The 19,527-nt window shown below is 40.3% G+C and overlaps 1 pseudogene; it reads left to right on the top strand.

Annotated features, from left to right (window-relative positions):
• The first annotated feature begins 9,116 nt into the window (after nt 1-9,116).
• LOC128048097 (putative methyltransferase-like protein 7A) lies at nt 9,117-17,557 on the top strand (annotated as a pseudogene).
• Nucleotides 17,558-19,527: the final 1,970 nt, after the last annotated feature.

The following is a 19,527-nucleotide window of genomic DNA, read 5'->3' as shown; positions in this document are numbered from 1 at the left end:
GAGACAACTTCCGCATACTTCAATCACTCTGAAACATTATTATGAAGATTATTGGGAATTCCCTGGTGGTCCAGTGATTAGGACTCCACACTTTCACTACCAAGGGTGTGAGTTTTATCTCTGGTCAGGCAACTAAGAGCCCACAAGTCACACAGCACTGGCCCCCTCCAACCCACCTCCCAAAGAAGAATATTATTATTAGAGTTCCCTGGTGATAGAGTGGTTAGGATTCTAGCCTTTCACTACTGTGCCCCGGGTTCAATCCCTGGCTGGGGAACTGAGATCTTGCAAGCCACACAGCATAGCTAAAAAAATAAACTAATTAAATGAATAAAATAAAATAGAAAGAAGTGCCAAAGTGTGTTGAATGGTTATTTTTTTTTTCAGTTCAGTTCAGTCGCTCAGTTGTTTCCGACTCTTTGTGACCCCATGAACTGCAGCACGCCAGGCCTCCCTGTCCATCAAAAACTGCTACAGTCTACCCAAACCCATGTCCATTAAGTCGGTGATGCCATCCAACCATCTCATCCTTGGTCGTCCCCTTCTCCTCCAGCCCTCAGTCTTTCCCAGCATTAGGGTCTTTTCCAATGAGTCAGCTCTTTGCATCAGGTGTTCAAAGTATTGGAGTTTCAGCTTCAACATCAGTCTTTCCAATGAACACCCAGGACTGATCTCCTTTAGGATGGACTGGTTGGATCTCCTTGCAATCTAAGGGACTCTCAAGCATCTTCTCCAACACCACAGTTCAAAAGCATCAATTCTTCAGCGCTCAGCTTTCTTTATAGTCCAACTCTCATATCCATACATAACCATTGGAAAAACCGTAGCCTTGACTAGACAGACCTTTGTTGGCAAGGTAATGTCTCTGCTTTTTAATATGCTGGCTAGGTTGGTCATAACTTTCCTTCCAAGGAGTAAGTGTCTTTTAATTTCATGGCTGCAGTCACCATCTGCAGTGATTTTGGAGCCCCCCCCCCCCCCCAAAAAATCTGACACTGTTTTCACTGTTTCCCCATCTATTTCCCATGAAGTGATGGGACCGGAGGCCATGATCTTCGTTTTCTGAATGTTGAGCTTTAAGCCAACTTTTTCACTCTCCTCTTTCACTTTCATCAAGAGGCTCTTTAGTTCTTCACTTTCTGCCATAAGGGTGGTGTCATCTGCATATCTGAGGTTATTGATATTCCTCCCAGCAATCTTGCTTCCAGCTTGTGCTTCTTCCAGCCCAGCGTTTCTCATGATGTACTCTGCATAGAAGTTAAATAAGCAGGGTGACAATATACAGCCTTGACGTACTCCTTTTCCTATTTGGAACCAGTCTGTTGTTCCATGTCCAGTTCTAACTGTTGTTTCCTGACCTGCATACAGATTTCTCAAGAGGTAGGTCAGGTGGTGTGGTATTCCCATATGTTTCAGAATTTTCCACAGTTTATTGTGATCCACACAGTCAAAGGCTTTGGCATAGTCAATAAAGCAGAAATAGATGCTTTTCTGGAACTCTCTTGCTTTTTCATTATTAATATTATATTAGTAAGAATAACTCAAGTTTCTAATTGCTGCTCTACTCAGGAAGGACCAATTCAATTAGATTACTTTTGTCTTGATGATTGATAACTGGTTTCAGAAGGCACAGAAGTATTCAATATATTTGAGGAAGATTCCTATTCAAAACAGGCCTTTAAAGGTTATATTTTAAAACAATTGAGACAGTAGTGTATTTTCTCCAGTATCATGTGTGAAAGGGTGATAGCTAAATAATTTTAAAAAGAAATGTCTCACCATAAAATCAAATTATTGCAACTCTAAGTGATTATTCCCATAATTACTTACAGAACTTTTAAACACAGAGTCTGATCTTTCTGAAATCTCTCTCCAAGAAAGAAAATGGATTCTAGATTTCAGCTTCTTGCTTTTTTCTTTTTTTCACTGTGCTGTGCATCTTGTAGGATCTTAGTTTCCAGACCAAGGATGGAACCTGGGCCTGGAAGCAAAAACCCTGAGTTCCAATCACTGGACCATCAGGGAATTCCCTAGATTCCAACTTTCTCATCAAAACATTGAGTCAACAACTATTCATTGCTTGCAGTGTCTAGAGAACATAACTAGGGCAAGGAATGGAGAGTCAATACACACTGGGTGCTGCCCAATGTTTAGGTCTCCATAAAAATCCAACACCCATATAGAAGCAGTAAGTTAATATAAGACCACTTTGCTCTCTAGGACCATATCACCAGGTCACTTCAGTCATTAAATTATGCTAAGAAAAAGATCACGTGGAGATACAAGCAACAAGATTCAACCCTGCAGTACTCAGACAGTTATGATTAACAAGGTGCCTTGACATTCTAGCTCACCCCCAACCATTAAGCGTCACCTTCTCTTAGAACCAGTAAGTTTCCTCCTATCAAACAGCCATTGACAGCAGGGGGTGGAAAAGGCACTCATGGGTAAATGTAATATAACTATTTTACCCCATTCCTTATCAAAAAAGTTGTAAGACTGTTTCACAAGATAAGAATGCTAATTAATTTTCTGTCTAAATGTCAAGTCTGCATATTCTTTGACCCAGTAATTCCATTTCTAAGAATGCATAATAAAGAAACACTTGTATAGGAAGTATCAGTATGTGCAAGAATATTTCCCACAGCTGTCTGTAGTGTCAAAAGACTGAAACATAGGACATTCATAGAATGGAATACCATAAACAAGGCAAATCTAAACGGATTGACAGGAAACAGTCTCCAAGATACACTGTGATGCTAAAGATACAATTTATAGAACACTATGCTATCATTTATGCAGCAAGAGAGAGAATATACATGTACAAATGAAATCCAAAGGATACCCAAAACTGGTAATGCCGACTCCAAGAGGAAGGAGTGGAGGAGCACAAATGAGGTCAGGCAAAAGGAGGACCTCTCATGAATATATACTGTATACGGTATTGCAATTTAAAATAATTTTGCCAAGTAAACATATCATTCATCTTTTAAAAACATACAGTTCATGCAGATATACTCAGTTCCCCAACAAACACCTCAGGCACCTTCCATTTCTCCATGAACACTTTAGGGATATATCAGTTCTCTCTGATAAACCTTCAGCAGTGGATAACCAGAGATCTGAAGCTGTCGGTGGGCAGGCATATGTGGCCTTAAGCTTAACTTACTACTGCTTTGACTGAATACTGGAGTGGGTTGCCATGCCCTTCTCTAGGAGACCCTCTCAACCCAGGGATCGAAACTGGAACTCCTGCATTTCGGGTGGATTCTTTACCATCTGAGCCACCAGGGAATCAAGACTCATTCATTCCTCCTTCTACCACTTGGAACCTGCTGAAATTTCAATAGTTAACTTTCAGCCTCCTTTCTAGGAATTTTATAGACACTCTTAGTGACCGATGAAACAAAAGAAAACAAAAATAACTCACACAAGATGACCTACTAGCAATAAGAACAAAGACAAGACTGAGAACCCTAATTTCCCAGTGTAAGTCTTTACTTGGAACTGATCTTTATGCTAAAAAATGTAAGTTACTCTGACCTTAAATTAAAAATGGAAGAGGAATTAGACAACAAATATATTTTTATCATTGGCCAACTCTTTTATATTTCATTCTGATGGTATTACAGTTTATAATTCATATTTGTTTTACTATGTCCATGATATTCTTGATGATACCTGGAGTACTCTTCATGTGTCTGCAGGGGCCAATAAACATTAATTGTTCAATACATGCTTATTAAATTATCAAAAGACTAATTGGCATTGGATGGCTGAGACAGCAAGGGTCTAGTTCTTCTGACTCCTTATATTCTGCACATTCAAATGCTCCCTAACCAGAGAGACTCCCACGATAAAGACGACAACAATAATAAGGCAAAAGGCTTCCCTTTCAGCCTCAAACACTCCACTCTTTGAAGATGTCACTCCCTGTCTTCCTTATATAAACAGGATTCATAAAGACAATGTCCTCCACTCAAACCAAGCCAGTATCTAACTTTCAACACTATGCAAGTCCTAAACTGTCTTCATCCAAAGTTAAATAACTGAGCTTATACTGTGTGTGTGTGTACTCAACGTCACTCAGTTGTGTCCAACTCTTTGCGACCCCATGGACTGTAGCCCACCAGGCTCCTCTGTCCATGGAATTTTTCAGGCAAGAATACTGGAGTAGGTTGCCATTTCCTCCTCCTGGGCATATTCCCAACCCAGGGATTTAACCAGAGGCTCCGGCATTGGCAATTGGATTCTTTACCACTGAGCCACTTGGGAAGATAAATATTATCTTCAGCTACTCTAAGGACATTCCTCCTTGTGATATTGAAAAGTTGTTGCGGAACCACAAAAAGGCACCAGGATTCTTGGCCTCCGGAGGAGAAGAATTCAATCTGGGGCCAAAGGCCTGATCGCTCAGAGCTTTTGTGTAATGAAGTTTTATTAAAGTATAAAGGAGATAGTGAAAGCTTCTGACATAGGTATCAGTAGGCTGCAAAAAGAGTACCCCCCTGCTAAGTCTTCAGCTGGATGTTATATAGTCACTAGTAGTTTGCTAATGAAAGAAAGGAATGTCTTAAAACTCAGAATGGCACCAGGCCCCTCAACCAAAAGATGTATTTTGGAGTAATCTTGGCACCAGATGAGTCATCCCGGGCCATAAAACCATTGTCTTGAATCTTGTAGAAGAGCAGATTACCATACAAATAGTTTCGTTTACATATATTAGGGTAACAATATCTGAGTATAACATACTGGTTTGTCAAGTAGGTTCTGAGCCATTAGGCAGAACCGCCTTGAAGACCGAGTCTGGGGTAAATGCATAGTACATTAACATAGCTAAAGACAAACATTTCCATAAGAAGAATGCATTGGTTAATTCAAGAATAGTTAATTTCAGGTGAAACCAGGTGTCATTATGGCAACACAGTATTTTAAGAGAAACTTCGTTTAAATTGTATAGAGAAGGGGAAACAGATCGCTAGTTTGTTTCCTCCTGCCGCTTAAGAGAGAGATAAAAATCTCTGACTCTTGCAGCCTATTTCCTCCTTTTGGAGACCCCTGGACTTCCTGCCTGTTACGCTCTCAGTATCTTTAGCTATCCTAAAAGTATTCCTCCTTGTGATAATGCTGGAATGCACTAGAAGTATCCCCTGTGAGAATGAAGGACTCATTACCCGTTTAGAGTGAGAAGGCTGTTGGCCTCAGGCGTGAACTCTTACCACTTTCTCAGGCAGGCAACATCAAATAACTGATCTAGGTGGGAAGGTGAAGATTCACCCCTCTTACCTTAACCCAGGACAGCTCTGATGGTCAGCTCAGCCTGTATCCTACATCACAGCTCAACTTCTCCTATGCAAACTGCTTCCTTCCCCTTCTTTAGTGTTTATCTTAAGATCATCTCCTAATAAGACTGCCTCCATCTCAAAGTTGGTTTCCCTTCTTACCCTTTCCTGCATCCAGTAATTAACGTATCTGAAAAAGTGATCTGTATTCCTCTACTTAACACTCATTTTTCCATCCTTTTGTGATCCCCGCCCCTAGAAATTACATTCTCATTAGCTAAATGAGATCATCACCAAGTAGAGTCAGAAAACCCACTAACTCTTCACCTCTCTCCATCTTTGGAATGTGATACCATTCCTCTCACACCGCTTTCTTTGGCTTCCATTATTTTTCTTTCACTACTACTTTCAACTGGCACTTTCTTCCTCCTACTCCTCACATGTACCATTGCTTAGGTTCACTCCTTCATCCTCTTCTAATTTTAAACAACCTGTCTGCAGTTTCAGTGTAATAATACTGAGGACTCAATCAGCATTAGAGACATTCATGGGGCAGTGAGAGTAAAAACAGTCTCTTAGGGGTAAAACAGACCTGGATTCCAGGTCAAGCCAACTGAGAAACTGTGGGTAAATCATCAAATCTTTGTCGTTTCTTTACCTGAACTGAGTATGATACCAGCCTCACAAGGATGTTCCCTGTATTTCCACTCCCCCGATGCACCGATGCTCCCTTCTCCTCCCTGTCTGTTCACATGCCATGCCTCTGCTGCAGCGTTCGGGCTCTGCCCAGCCTCCATCTAGCTGATTCCTACTTACCACCAATGTCTCACTTTGCCTTTATAAAAAATAATTGTGTTTATTTATTTTATTTTTGGCTGTGCTGGGTCTTCTTTGCTGCACAGGCTTTTCTCTAGTGGCAGAGCTCAGGGACTTCTCTCCAGTTGCAGTGAGCAGGCTTCTTATTGCGGCGGCTTCTCTTGTTGCAGAGCATGGGCTCCAGAGCACGTGGGCTCTGTAGTTGCAGCTCCCCAGATCTAGAGCACAGGCTCAACAGTTCTGGCTTATGGACTTAGTTACTCCATGGTATGTGGGATCTATCCGGATCAGGAGTCAAACCCGTGTCCCCTGCATTGGCAGGCGGATTCTTATCCACTGGACCAGCAGGGAAGTCCCTGGTGTCTCACTTCAGATGTGCCTTCCTCTGGGGGAACTTCCTAGAGGAAGTCCAAAAGACTGGACTCTGTGCTCCCAATGCAGGGGGCCCAGGTTGGATCCCTGGTCAGGAACTGGTTCCCACATGCCACAACTCAAAATCCTGCATGCTGCAACTAAGACCTGGGGCAGACAAATACATAAATAAATAGATGTTTGTTCCTCCAAAAAGCCCTTTGTGACTCCAGTCTCTGGGTGGGATGTGTCTTCTAAGACACCTGTACTCTATACTGTAGTCTTCCCTTTCCCATAGCCTGATCCCATGGAATTCTGATACCAAAACCAAACGAAGACGACACAAGGATTTCTGCACTTTTTAGCATGCCATTAAAAAGACAAGCCATGGAGTAGGAAAACATACTTGCAAATCACATATTTAATAATGACTTGCAAAGAATTCTCAACACTCAATAAGAAAATAACCCAATTTTAACATGTTCAGGGAATTCCTTGGTGGTCCAGTGGTTAGGGTGCTGCACTTCCACTCCAGGGGGTGCAGGTTCAATCCTTGGTTGGGGAACTAAGATCCTACATGCCACGCAGCATAGGCAAAAACAATCATAATCATAATTAATAAAATGTTCAAGAGATTTGAACGAACACTGCAAATAAGATACATAGATGGCAAATAAGCCCATTGAAAGATGCTTGATATCATTAATCACCTGGGAGTTGCAGATTAAAACTACAGTGAGGGACCACAAGACATTTTTTAGGATGGCTAAGATTAAAAGGCTGACCACACCAAGGGTAGGTGAGGATACAGAGCAACTCAATCTCTCATACACTGCTGGTGGTACAACCACTTTGGAAAACAGTTTGGCGGTTTCTTTAAAAGGTAAACATATACCTCCATGTGACTTATACATTCTACTCATAGGAATTTATCCAGAAGAAAGCATATGTCCATACATAGATTTGTACACTAATGTTCACAGTAGCTTAATTTTAAAAAAAATATTTATTTTTTTGACTGCATTGGGTCTTAGCATGGTGCACAGGATCTTTGTTGCAGCACACTGGATCTTTCCTTGCGGTTCATGGACTCTCTAGTTGTGGTTTGTGGGTTCCAGGCTCAGTAGTTGTGGCATGCAGGCTTAGTTACTCTGTAGTACATGGGATCTTAGTTCCCTGACCAAAGATCAAACCTGATTCCACTGCATTGCAAGGTGGATTCTTAACCCCTGGACCACCAGGAAAGTCCCCATAGTAGCGTCATTTGTAATAGCCAAAAACTGTTAACAATCCAAATGTCCATCAACAGGTGAGTGGATAAACAAACTGTTTTAGATCCGTACAATGGAATACTACCCAGGAGGAAAATCAACGGATGCATCAACAATATGGATGACTCTCAATTATGCTAAATGAAAGACGCCAGAAGGGAAAAAAAGTAGATATTGTATGATTCCATTAACATTAAATTATGGGAAATGCAAACTAATCTCTAGCAACAGAAAACAGATCAGTGGTGGCCTAGGAGCAGGGAGGACAGGAAAGAAGGATTACCAAGAGGCAAGAGGTATTTGGGGGAGGTGATAGGTATATTCATTACTTTGACTGAAGCAATGATTTCATGGGTGTGTACATGCATGAAAACTTAACCAAACTAGACAGCTTAAATGTGTGTAGTTTATTGTATGTCACGTCTACCTCAAGAAAGCTGTTAAGATGGAATATATATTTATAAAATATGTGTGGGTATAACAAATAATAGTGGCTTACCTGGTGGCTCGGTCTGTGAAGAATCTGCCTGCAAAGCTGGAGACCCTGGCTCCATCCCTGGGTGGGGAAGATCCTCCAGAGAAGGAAATGGCAACCCACTGCAGTATTCTTGCTTGCTAAATCCCATGGACAGAGGAGCCTGGAGGGCTACAGTCCATGGAGTCGCAAGAGTCAGACACAACTTAGCAACTAAACCATGGTAACAAATAAAAACAGAACATTCTCTGTATCCATCAGCTGGTTTAAAAAAGTAAATGTCATTATTTTTTAAAATTTCTGTGTTCCCTGATCACCCAAAACCTCAGGCTTTCTTGTTTAAAATAGAGGGGTATCTGGAAACATTTTCTGAATACTCTAGGTTCCCAAAAGTGATTATTCTGGGGAGTATTTTTTTATGTAAATAAGCTCAATAATGTAGTACAGTGCATGTAAGCATGTTAAGTCACTTCAGTAGTGTCCTTCTCTTTGTGACCCTATGGACTGTAGCCTGCCAAGTTTCTCTGCCTATGGGATTCTCCAGGCAAGAATACTGGAATGGGATCTACCTGACCCAGGTATCAAACCCTCCTCTCTTAAGTCTATCTTGCATTAGTGGGCAGGTACTTTACCACTAGCACCACCTGGGGAGCCCCTGAACTGAAGCTGTGTGGCACAGTTTGAAGGTGAAACTTGCCCTTTAAAAGGAGGGCGGCCAAAAACAGTGATTTAAAAATAATCCCATTGTGGAGTTATGAACACCTGAGTGCCTCTGCTGAGAATGCATAAGGGAAAGGTCTTACCAACTGTGACCAGATGGGCAAGTGCTTTCACTTAAAAAAAAAAAACAAACCACGAGGCAGAAGTGGGCAAGATGGAAAGGAAGTAGGCAGGGGCATGTAGTAATAACTGGGCCTTGGCATGGGCTTACTGGTGTGGGTTTTAGCCAGGCTCCACCCACAGATCGTTTTCTTAGGAGAGGTCACTCACAGGTAAGCTGTGAGTATACACACTCCGCATTTAAAACTGCAGTAGTAGTCTCTAAGCAGGAATAGGGGGTTGTAATCAGCTTTCCTTCTAAGGAAAAGCTGGGAACTTTCTCATTTCACTTCATGAAAAGTAAGCCATGAGGCAACTTCTGCCAAACATCTATTAATTGGATGAAATAGGTCTCTTGCCCGAGATTAGACTTCAGCTGTGTATTTCCAGCACAGCCAGTTCTTTACTCTGCAGCTGATTGGCTCTGAAGTGTGGCCAGATAACTGCTTCCCCCAATTAAAGGAGTCGGATCTCTAACTGTTGATCTGTTCTCTTCTGAGTGATGGCACTAACCATTTTATTCTCCGGCTGGCCGTCTGCATCCTGGCATTTCCCATGTACCTGCTGGACTTTCTGGGCTTGTTGAACTGGATAGGCAAACAGGGGTTCCCCTACTTCCTGGCGAGGTTCACTGTGATGTACAATGAACAGATGGTGAGCAAGAAGCAGGAGCTCTTCAACAACCTGTGGGAGTTCACGGGCCCCTCCAGGAAGCTCTCCCTGCTGGAGCTGAGCTGTGGCACAGGGGCCAACTTCAAGTTCTACCTCCCCTGGATGCCAGGTGACCTGTGTTGATCCCAACCCCAACTCTGAGAAGTTCTTGATCAAGTGCATTGCCCAGGCCGACACCGGCAGTTTGAGCCCTTCTAATGGCTGCCGGGGAGAACATGTACCAGGTGGCCACAGGCTCCATGGATGTGGTGGTCTGCACCCTGGTGATCTGCTCGGTGAAGAACCAGGAGCAGATCCTCCAGGAAGTATGCTGAGTGCTGAGGCTGGTGAATGTGGGTTGAGGAGGGCTGCTTAGTAGCAACCATTATCACCAAGGACAGCCCTCCCAATTTCAGTAGATCAAACACCTTAACATAAAAGTAAAGCTCCTGGAAAAGATACTGTTGAGTTTTTCAAAAAAGTCTCAGTGTGCAGAAGAAGCTATAAAGGAAAAGACTGATAATACACATATAAATACATAAATAAATAAAATTTTATAACTCCTGCAGGGAAAAGGACTATAAACAAACTGAAAGTACAAAAATTTGTAAAAATATTTGCCAAGGATGATAGATAATGGGTTAATTTCCTTCATATTAAGACATTACAAATCAACAAGATCAACAGGATTCTTAAATCAATTGTTTTTAAAAGAGAAAAAGAAGCAAATTACTCGAACAGAAATACAAATAAAGATAGCTAATATATGATTTAAATGTTTAGTCTTGCAATTAAAGAACAAATTAAAGCAAGATATTTTAAGGAATGAATATAACAAAACAGAAACGTATTCACAGATACAGAGAACAAACCATTGGTTACCAGTTGGGAGAGGGTAGAGGGACAAGACAGGAGTGACGGATTAAGAGATACAAACTACTATGTATAAAATAAATAAGCAATAAGGATATATTCTACAACACAGGGAAATATAGCCATTATTTTGTAATAACTTTAAATGGAGTATAACCTATAAAAATTCTGAATCACTATGTTGTATACCTGAAACTAATATTATAAATCAACTATACTTTAATTAAAAAGAAAGTAAAGCAAGATGCTATTTTACCTACTATTCTGTCAGAGACTTTTAAGTTCAATATGGTGTTGGGATGGGTTTGGAGGACTGGATACCCTAGTTGGAGGAAGTGTCCTCTCTGGAGTGCTATTTAATAGTATTAAATTTTCAAGTACACTTACTCCTTCATCCAACAGGAATCTATCCTATAACTATACTGTATAAATGTGTAAAAACTCATTCATATGTGAAAATATTCATTGTAGTATTTGAAATACTGCAAGTTGGAAATAACTTAAACATCCATCAACTGGAGGCTGTTATGTAAACTGTCACACAGTATAAAGGATATCTGTGCATCTGTTAAAAAGAACAAGGAAGAGCTACCTATGGCGATGAAAAAAATCCTCGAGATATTGTTCATTTAAAAGGCAATGAAAACAGTACATTATGTAGAGTACAAGTCCATTTGTGTGTGGGGGTGGAGAATATACCTATATAAGTATTTATGTTAATGAGAATGATAAACAAGAAATTATAAACAGTGGTTACCTCTTGGGAGAAGGGGGCAACAGAGAATGACATGGTTGGATAGCATCACTGACTCAATGGACATGAGTTTGAGCAAACTCAGGGAGATAGTGATGAACAGAGAACTGTGATGCAGTTCATGGGATCGCAAAGAGTAGGACATGACTTAGCGACTGAACAATAACAACAAGCCCTTGGGAAAGGAATCGGATAAGGGGTAAGAATTACTTTACAGTTTACATCTATCTGTATACTTTGAAATTCTTTATACCCATATGTAATTTTCACATATTACCTTTATTGTTTGCTTAAAAACTAGTCTTAAAGTTTTATTCTAAATACAAGTGAACATACATAAAATATGAGTACCTTAACATTTGAATTTACTACTCTAGGGGAAAAGGATGTTCTGCAATCCCCAGTGTTTTTTCCAACAGAGAAATTCCTCAAGAAGGAAAGGACTTGAAGACCATGTTTCGAGGCAATAATATACAGTTGTCCCTAGTATGCCTGGGGGTCCCTCCCTGCCCCCAACACAGATACCAAAATCAACACAAGCTTAAGTCCCTTATATAAAATGGTGTGGTGTCTGCGTATAACTTATATGGACATACCCCCACATACATTAACTCATCTCCAGATTACATATAATACCTAACACAATGTAAATGCTATGTAAACAGTTTCTAGCATGTGGCAAATTCAAGTTTGGCCTTTATTGAACTTTTTGGATTTTTATCCCAGTATTTTCGGTCTGTGGTTGGTTGAATCTGAGAATGTGGAACCTGTGGATATCAAGGGCCGACTATAATTTTGGCTCAAGGGCAGGCCAACATCAAAACTGTAACTGAAAAAGCTGAACTGAACTGTAACTAAAAAAAGCTCTGATCTTCAAATTCTTATGTCCCAAGATTGGGCATTAACTGGCACAATTAGGAGATGGTTTGCTTACAGTGTTACTAATCTCACAACTTCTCGGCAAAGCAAATAATCATCTCAGGTTTAAGCACTGAGAATGCTCTTAGGGGATCATATTCTTCCTTAGCTCCTACAAAGCACCCACTCACTGCTTAATAGAACCAGGGACTTTCCTACATTCTCATTCAGCCCTCACACAGTCCTTAACACAGGTACTGTCTTCATGTTGGGCTGGGAAAACAGACCCAGAGAGGTTACAAAACTTGTCCCACGATACATGGCCAGCAGATCTGACTTTAATGCACATATTCTTATCATTTCACCACAGTGCTTATCACTGAGGCTTTGTATTGCTCTGATTTCAACACTTTTGCTGCAAAACCACTTTTTTTTTGTTTTGCAAAACTACTTTTGCTGGCTATTCTTCCGGTGACCATCCCCTAACACTGGAGTTCTTTTTTGGCTCTAATTTTGCTATATACACCTGTGTACTCTCACATTCCCTGAGTTTTCAATGACCATGCACACAGATGGTTTCCAAATCTAAGTATCAGGGTCAGCTCTCTTCTAACCAAATCTTCATGTCCAGCTTTCTACCAGACAGTCACCTGAATGGGTAACATGCATCTCTCTAGCCTAACCTGTGTAACCCAGAGGGCATCACCAACCTCTCCAAATCTGGGTCTCCTCTTCCATTCTGTCCTCTTCTGTGGAGAAATTTTTTTTCCATCAGGAAATTTCAAGTTTTCCATTCCTGAACTCAGGTCTCATACTTGCCCACAGAATTTGGGGGAACTCCCTCTCTAAACTCTGCCTGGGACAGCCAAGACTAGGAAAGCTAGATGAAGCTAAGGAGAATGGGACAGTCACCATGGCTTTCAGAGGTACTCATTGGTCCTTTTCTCCCTTCTTCCCCTGCTCTGCCAAGGTAGATAAGTAGAAAACTTCTGAAGACTCCTTAATAATGTGTAGCCTCTACTGTATCCAGACTTGACCTATATTTATAAGGCTGTCCCAGATGAAAGCTTCATGGCAAACAGATGGAAAAACAATGGAAATAGTGACAGACTTTACTTTCTTGGGCTCCAAAATCACTGCAGATGGTGACTACAGCCATGAAATTAAAAGATGCTTGCTCCCTGGAAGAAAAGCTATGACAAACCTAGACAGCATATTAAAAAGCAGAGACATTACTTTGTTGAGAAAACTCTGTATAGTCAAAGCTATGGTTTTTCCAGTAGTCATGTAAGGATGTGAGGCTTGCACCATAAAGAAAGCCAAGTGCTGAAGAATTGATGCTTTTGAACTGTGGTGCTAGAAAAGACTCTTGAGAGTCCCTTGGATTGAAAGGAGATAAAACCAGTCAATCCTAAAGGAAATCAGTCCTGAATACTCTTTGGAAGGACTGATGCTGAAGTTGAAGCTACAATACTTTGGCCACCTGATGTGAAGAACTGACCCTTTAGAAAAGACCCTGATGCTGGAACAGATTGACAGCAGGAGAAGGGGACAGAAGAGGATGAGACAGTTGGATGGCATCACTGACTGGATGGACATGAGTTTGAACAAGCTCTGGGAGTTGGTGATGGACAGGGAAGCCTGGTGTGCTGCAGTCTATGGGGCTGAAGAGAGTCAGACATGACTGAATGACTGAATTGAATGAACTGAGATGAAAGCAGCAGTTACTGCTATATGAGAGTTATTTACACACAGCATCCACAGACTGAATAAAATACCATGGACAAAATATCATGAACTGCTTGTAGACAGTCAATGGGAATTTGCTGTATGACGCAAGAATTCAACCTGGAGCTCTGTGACAACCTAGAGGAGTGGGATGGGGTAGAAGATGGGAGGGAAGTTCAAGAGGGAGGAGACATATGTATACCTATGGCTGATTCATGTAAATGTACAGCAGAAACCAACACAATAATATAAAGCGATTATTCTCCAATTAAAAATAAATAAAGGGTGAGACAAATGGAGAGAGTAGCATGGATACATATAGAGTAACAAATGTAAGTAGACTGCCAATGGAAATTTGCTGTTTGGCCCAGGGAACTCAAACTGGGACTCTGTAATAACCTAGAGGGGTAGGAATGGGCGGGAGGTGGGATGGAGATTCAAGAAAGAGGGGACATATGTATACCTACAGTTAATTCATGTCGATGTATGACAGAAATCAAACCAACATAAAAAAATTTTAAAGAAAAAAGAAATAAAAAAAAGAAAAATATTACCATGAATTAGTAACACTTTTAGATGGTTCAATAATTTTTATTTCAACAAGCCAAAAATTTGTGCTTTTTAAAATTTTTTTCCCTATTCTTTTATTTTTTAAATTAATTTTTATTGAATATAGTTGCTTTACAATATTGTGTTAGTCTCTACCATACAGCAAAGTGAATCCCTTTTGGACTTCCTTTCCATTCAGGTCACCACAGTGCATTAAGTAGTTCCCTGTGCCGTACAGTATGTTCTTCATTTGTAAGGTGACTCAATTTTTAAATTTAATCCTATCATTGACATTCTGTGACAATGGTACAAAATATAAAACATGGTTATTTAGCCTCAGGTAGTGCTTGGCATGGATTCAGACTCCCACAGGTTTGCAAAGCAGAGCCTAAGAACAATTTTCAGATAAATTTAAAGTTTAAAAAAACTGTAATGAAAAGGCAAGCAACAAATGGGGGAAAAACATTTATAGCATACAAAGTCTAATTATACTAAAAGCTCTTACTAATCAGTAAGAAAAAAAAACAGCCTATTAGAAAAGTGATAACAGACATTAAGAAACAAATTAGAAAAGAAGAAATCCAAACAACCAATAACATTTAGTAAAAGATGTTATGATTAAGATTAAAGATATGCATGTTATCAAAAATACATTATATATCAAATTGACAAAAAAGTATCAATATGCATTTATTGAAAATGGGCACTCACATCTATCTATTGCTGGTGTGAATGCAAACTGCTGCAACTTTTCCAGAGGGCAGTTTGACAACTGGGCTTCCTAGGTGGCTCAATGGTAAAGAATCTGCCTGCCAATGCAGGAGACACCAATTCTATCCCTGGGTTGGGAAGATCCCTTGGAAAGGAAATGGCAACCCACTCCAGTATTCTTGCCTGGAAAATCCCGTAGACAGAGGAGCCTGGCGGGCTATAGTGATGTGACTGGGCAACTGAATACACGTGCAATTTGACAACCTGTACCAACAGCTTTGAAAAGGCACATTTTTGGTTCAGCAATTCCACTTTTTAGCAAGTTACTTATTAGGAAATAATTTAGATGGTCATGAACACTTACGGATAAGGATGTTCACTGTAACAGTATTTACAGTAGTGAAAAACTGGAAATAGTCTAAATGAGAATGGTTAAATAGGAGATGGTAACTTTAGTGGTGTGAAATACTATGTAGAGATTTTTTCTTTTTTTGTGTAAAGATTTTTTAAACCATGTTTTAGAATAATACTCAAAACCATAAAAATTACAAAATAGAATGTATATTCCAATCCTAGTATAGGGGAAAAATACATTTTTATATGGGATTCCCTTGTTGCTCAGTTGCTAAAGAACCTGCCTGCAATGCAGGAGACCCGGGTTTGATTCTTGGTTTGGGAAGATACCCTGGAGGAGGAGATGACAACCGACTCCAGTATTCTTGCCTGGAGAATCCCATGGACAGAGGAGCCTGGCGGGCTATATAGTCCATGGGGTTGCAAGAGTCTGACATGACTTAGCAAGTGAGCGAGTAATAGGCAGGAAGGCCAGGGGTCTCCAAATGGAGGAAACAGGCTGCAAGTGTCAGACATTTTTTGTCTCTCTTAAGCAGCAGGAGGAAACAAACTAGTGTTATATTTTTTCCCTTCTCTATACAAACTTTAAAAAAGGTTTTTCTTAAAATTCTGTTTTACCATAAAGACACCTGGTTCCACCTGAACTTAACTTTTCTCAAACCTTGAGTAACCAATGCATTTTTCTTATGGACATGTTTGGCTATGTTAACATACTATGCATTTGCCCTAGACTCTATCTTCAAATCGGTTCTGCCTAAAGGCTCAGATTTAGGCTCAGAACTAACTTGACAAACCAGTATGTTATACTCATACATTGTTTTCCTAATCTATGTTAATGAAACTATTTATTTGTATGGTAATCTGCCTTTCTTTATGGCCTGGGATGACTTCCTGGTGCCAATGTTATCTCAAAATGCATGTTATGGGTGAGGGGCCTGGTGCCATTCTCTGAGTTTTGAGACTCCATTCTTTAATGAGCAGACTGCTAGTAGCTATATAACATCCAGCTAAAGACTAGCAGTGGGGTACTCTTTCTGCCCCTTTCTGATATTTATGTCAGAAGCTTTCTCTATCTCTTTTATACTTTAATAAAACTTTATTACACAAAAGCTCTGAGGGATCAAGCCTCGTCTCTGGCCCCAGATTGAATTCTTCTCTTCCGGAGGCCAAGAATCTTGGCGTCTTTTCTGGTTTAGCAACAACCTTTCACAAGTAAACCACCACCACCACATTTTCACTGAAAAGTACACACAAAATCTTAACAGTAGTTATCTTGAGGAGATGACTATTTTTCTCTGTAAATTTTTTTTTCTATTTTCTAAATTTTCTAAAATAAACATATTGGTGGGACAGTATTACAAGCCTCTGGAGTCAGACAACCCAAGTGAAAAACCTGGTTCTGACATAGGTTGCATGATGTCAGACAAGTTGTTTATTATCTATGTGACTCTGTTTCCTCATCTGTAAAAAAGAGGAATGATAATAATATTTACCAAATAAGTGTATTGTGAGGACTAAGTAGGTTAACATGTGATAGACAGGTATTAAGGATAGGACCTTGAATACTTTAAATTGCTTTAAATTTTAGCTATTATCCATTACTCGATGAACAGAAAATATGGATTGGCAGCTCTGTATACAATCTGACAGAAGATGACACTATTAACCACGTTATGGTAGTAAGTTTGGATTTCTCCATGTCTTCTCATGAAGTTGGCCTCTGGGGCCACTGAAATCTGACATTTAATCATCTTATGGATTTGTTTTCCTCAAACTAAAATCCTCGGTGTTTTTTTTCTTTCTCAGGGACAAGCTTTTTATTTCATGGAGCATGTATTAGTAAAAGTAACTTGGAGCAAATGTAATTGTGGTTTTCCATTTCTGAAATTTGCTATTAGATACTGGAATACATTCTTAAATAAATGTGGTTATGTTATACATCATTTTAATGTGCATTTCTCACTTTATGTTTTTTTGCTAATGATTTTTTCCAAACTTTAAATTTTTTATTTTGTATTGAAGTATAGCCAATAACCATGTTGTGGTTATTTCAGGTGAACAGTGAAGGGACTCAGCCATACATATACATGTATCCATTCTCCTCCAACCCCACTCCCATCCAGACTGGCACAATATTAAGTAGAGTTCCATGTGCTACACAATGTGTCCTAGCTGGTTATCCATTTTGAATATAGCAGTGTGTACATGACCTTCCCAAACTCCCTAACTACCCCTTCCCCTCAACAACCGTAAGTTCATTTTCTAAGTCTGTGAGTCTCTGTTCTGTAAGGAAATTCATGTGTATAATTTCTTTTTAGATTCTACTAAATAAGGGATATCATACAGTATTTCTCCTTCTGTGTCTGACTGACTTCATTCAATATGACACCCTCTAGGTCCATCCATGGCATTATTTCATTCTTTTAAATGGCTGAGTAATATTCCATTGTATATATGTACCATGTCTTCTTTATCCATTCCTCTCTCAATGGACATCTGGGTTGCTTTTATGTCTTGGCTATTGTAAACAGTGCTGCAGTGAACACAGGGAGCATGTGACCTTTCAGATGTTTTCCTCCAGATATACACCCAGGAGTGAGATTGCAGGGTCATATGGTAGCTCTACTTTTAGTTTTTTAAGGAATCTCCATACTGTTCTCCATTGTGGCTGTACCAATTTACATTACCACCAACAGTGTAAGGGGCTTTCCCAGTGGCTCAGAAGTAAAGAATCCACCTGCAATGCCGGAGACGCAGGTTTGATCCCTGGGTCAAGAAGATCCCCTGGAGGAGGGCATGGCAACCCACTCCAGTATTCTTGCATGGAGAATCCAATGGAGAGAGAAGCCTGGTGGGCTGCTGTCCATAAGTCATAAAGAGTCAGAGGTGACTGAAGCGACTGAGCACACAACAGTGGAAGAGAGTTCCCTTCTCTCCACACCTTTTCTGGCATTTGTTGCTTATGGATTTTCGGAAGATACCCATTCTGACCAGTGTGGAATATTATCTCATTGTAGTTTTGATTTGCATTTCTGATGGGGAAACAGTGGAAACAGTGTCAGACTTTATTTTGGGGGGCTCCAGAATCACTGCAGATGGTGACTGCAGCCATGAAATTAAAAGACGCTTACTCCTTGGAAGAAAAATTATGACCAACCTAGATAGCATATTCAAAAGCAGAAACATTACTTTGCCGACTAAGGTCTATCTAGTCAAGGCTATGGTTTTTCCTGTGGTCATGTATGGATGTGAGAGTTGGACTGTGAAGAAGGCTGAGCACCGAAGTATTGATGCTTTTGAACTGTGGTGTTGGAGAAGACTCATGAGAGTCCCTTGGACTGCAAGGAGATCCAACCAGTCCATTCTGAAGGAGATCAGCCCTGGGATTTCTTTGGAAGGAATGATGCTAAAGCTGAAACTCCAGTACTTTGGCCACCTCATGCAAAGAGTTGACACATTGGAAAAGACTCTGATGCTGGGAGGGATTGGGGGCAGGAGGAGAAGGGGACGACAGAGGATGAGATGGCTGGATGGCATCACGGACTCAATGGACGTGAGTCTGAGTGAACTCCGGGAGATGGTGATGAACAGGGAGGCCTGGTGTGCTGCGATTCATGGGATCGCAGAGTCGGACACGACTGAGTGACTGAACTGAACTGAATAACTAGCTATGCTGAACATCTTTTCATATGCCTGTTGGCCATCTGTATGGCCTTTTTGGAGAAATGTCTATTCAGGTCTTCTGCTCATTTTTGCAGTGGGCTATTTTGAAGCTGTTAAGTATCATAAGCTGTTTACAAATTTTGGAGACTAATCCCTATCAGTCACACCATTTGCAAATATTTTCTCTCAACCTGTGGGTTGTCTTTTTGTTATATAGTTTCCTTTGCTGTGCAAAAGCTTTAGAGTTGAAGTCGGTTCCAGTTGTTTATTTTTGTTTCTATTTCCATTATTCTAGGAGATGGGCCAAAAAAGATGCTGTGATTTATTTCAGAGAGTGTTCTGCCTATGTTTTCCTCCAGGAGTTTTATAGAG

The sequence above is a fragment of the Budorcas taxicolor genome, chromosome 5 (genome assembly GCF_023091745.1).
Source record: "Budorcas taxicolor isolate Tak-1 chromosome 5, Takin1.1, whole genome shotgun sequence".
Lineage (NCBI taxonomy): Eukaryota > Metazoa > Chordata > Mammalia > Artiodactyla > Bovidae > Budorcas > Budorcas taxicolor.
Note: the sequence above shows the minus strand (reverse complement) of the source record. Positions and strands in the feature narration are given on the sequence as shown.